Here is a 2,500-nt window from a genome sequence, read left to right on the forward strand (position 1 = left end):
TGGGCTTTTGGCCTTGTGTCCCCCTGCAGTGTCCCTCCTTGGCTGCCACCCTCTGTGTGTTTTTCTAACCTTTTTTGTGTGGGTGTTGTCCTTCCATGGGGGCTGCGGTGTTCTGCTGGTGCTGGGGGGTCTGCCTGCTGCGGCTGGATGGGCTAAAATGGTGGCCTGAGGGGTGCTGTGGGGTGGCGCATAAATGGCGGGAAGGGGGGGCTTGCGGGGGAGGGCACCCTGAGGGGAGCCGCAACGGCGGGAAGGGGGGCCGTGAGGCGGGAAGGGGTGGGGGTACCCTGAGGGGAGCCGCAATGGCGGGAAGGGGTGCCGTGAGGCGGTGGGGGGTACCCTGAGGGGACCCGCGGGCGGCAAGGGGTGGGGGGTACCCTGAGGGGAGCCGCAATGGTGGGAAGGGGTGCCGTGAGGCGGCGGGGGCTGCCCTGAGGGGACCCGCGGGCGGCAAAGGGTGGGGGGTACCCTGAGGGGACCCGCAAAGGCGGGAAGGGGTGCCATGAGGTGGCGGGGGCTGCCCTGAGGGGACCCGCGGGCGGCACGGGGTGGGGAATACCTTGAGGGGACCCACAGGATCCAAGCATCTCTAACTTTTAGAATAGTTTCACTCTCAGGTTTGAAGAGCGTGAGCCTGGAAAGCCAAGAGTCTAAATGTTCAGATGTCTGCTACCCAATACTAGACATGAACTCATGTCTCTCATAGCAACATCAGGCTTTTTCGCTAAGCCAAGTGCTGGAAGTAGAATTTCTTCTGCAAAACTACTGTGCTTCTGCTGCTTGTTCCATTTAAGACAGTTTCCTCCATCGGCCCTGCCTTGATTGAATAGTTCTTTCTCTTCTAACTAGAAGCTCCAGGTTCTCTTCTTACAAGTTGTCTTTGTTTTCTTTGCCAACAGACAGGAGTCCCTGCTTCCCCAGAGCCACGTCGATCTGCAGAACCTGCTTGTGGCTGAGGATGCAGATTGCCACAAAAGGCCTAGGAGTAAAAATTGGAGCCAGGCCGTGTCCAAGAAGATTATCCCAGAGAAAAGCATCATAGGAGCAACAAGTGTCCTGGAGCTGCCAGTTGCCAGTCCATGACTCCAAGGATGCTGCGGCGCTGCCAAAGGTGAAGAGGCTCAGAGAGCTGCCAGACAAGATCCTCCAGAAGAAAAGGCAGAGCTACGACAACAGGGAGTAATACTTAATACCCATTCTCCTTTCAATTCTCCGGTGTGGTCAGTGCGAAATCCTAATGGGAAGTGGAGGCTGACAATAGATTTTCGGAGGCTAAATGCTAACACAGACCCTCTTACAGCAGCAGTCCCCAATCTAGCAGAATTAATAACATTGATTCAAGAAAAGGCTCATTCAATCATGCCACCTATAGATGTCAAAGACATGTTTTTTATGACACCTTTACAGCCAGAAGATATGGACCGTTTTGCTTTCGCATGGGAAGGACAGCAACACACTTTCACTAGGCTTCCCCAAGGGTACAAACATTCTCCTACCCTGGCTCATCACGCTTTAGCCCAAGAGTTCGAAAAAGTACCCAAAGCGGACAATCTAGCTGTTCATCAACACATTGATGATATCCTTGTGGGAGGAGATGAAATAGAAGAAGTGAGAGATACCCAACAGAAAATAACCTCCCACTTAGAAAGCCTTGATTTGCAAATTCCCTCAGAAAAAACCCAAAACCCTTCACACGAAGTGAAATTTTTGGGAATTTGGGGGAAAGGAGGTATGACACGTATCCCACCTGATACCCTAACCTCTTTAGATCAGATTAAAATGCCTGAATCCAAAAAAGATCTCCAACATGCTTTAGGATTATTAGTGTTCTGGAGAAAACACATCCCAGATTTTCCATAATTGCCAGACCTCTTTATAACTTGTTAAGAAAAGGGACAAAATGGGAATGGAGTGCTTCTCAAGAAGAAGCACTGCAATTGTTGGTTTTTGAAGCAACAGCCTCCCCAAGCCCTGGGCCTTATTCATCCTACAGATGCTTTTCAGGTGGAATGGGGATTTGTCTCCTCAGGGTTGTCAGTACACATATGGCAGCGGGGTCCTGAGGGTCCAACGAAACCTGCTGGTTTTTACTCCCGTGGCTTTAAAGATGCTGAAAAAAGGTACACTACCTGGGAGAAAGGATTGTTTGCGGTTAGCTTGGCTCTCCTAGAAGTGGAGAAGATTGCACAACAACAACCAGAGAGTCATGTGAGAACACACAGATTCAGCAGGTGTGTCACTATGGTGGGGACTATAAATAGTGTAAGTCCAGCTCAGATGCTCATGTTTGTAATCAGATCACGTCAGGATTTTTTAACTGAGTGAAAATATGTCTTGCACTGTTGAATTATATTATACTAAAATGAATCTATAGTTGTGTGAGCTTCAGATATGTTTTACCAGATATGGGACTTCTCCCAAAAGTTTTTTGCTTTTCGTGGTATGCATAGCACAAAGCTACTGCTTTGTACCCAGCCATTCATTCTTGACTATATAGATG

At 49.7% G+C, this 2,500-nt stretch overlaps 1 long non-coding RNA gene across 1 annotated transcript in view; it reads left to right on the forward strand.

Annotated features, from left to right (window-relative positions):
• Positions 1 to 2,500, forward strand: part of LOC125317421 — a 4,674-nt gene that overhangs the window by 1,015 nt on the left and 1,159 nt on the right. Inside the window, exon 2 of the long non-coding RNA XR_007200074.1 lies at positions 900 to 1,179. This is a non-coding gene — a long non-coding RNA (uncharacterized LOC125317421). The remainder of the gene's footprint in view (positions 1 to 899; positions 1,180 to 2,500) is intronic.

Source organism: Corvus hawaiiensis, chromosome 26 (genome assembly GCF_020740725.1).
Source record: "Corvus hawaiiensis isolate bCorHaw1 chromosome 26, bCorHaw1.pri.cur, whole genome shotgun sequence".
Taxonomy (NCBI): Eukaryota; Metazoa; Chordata; class Aves; order Passeriformes; family Corvidae; genus Corvus; species Corvus hawaiiensis.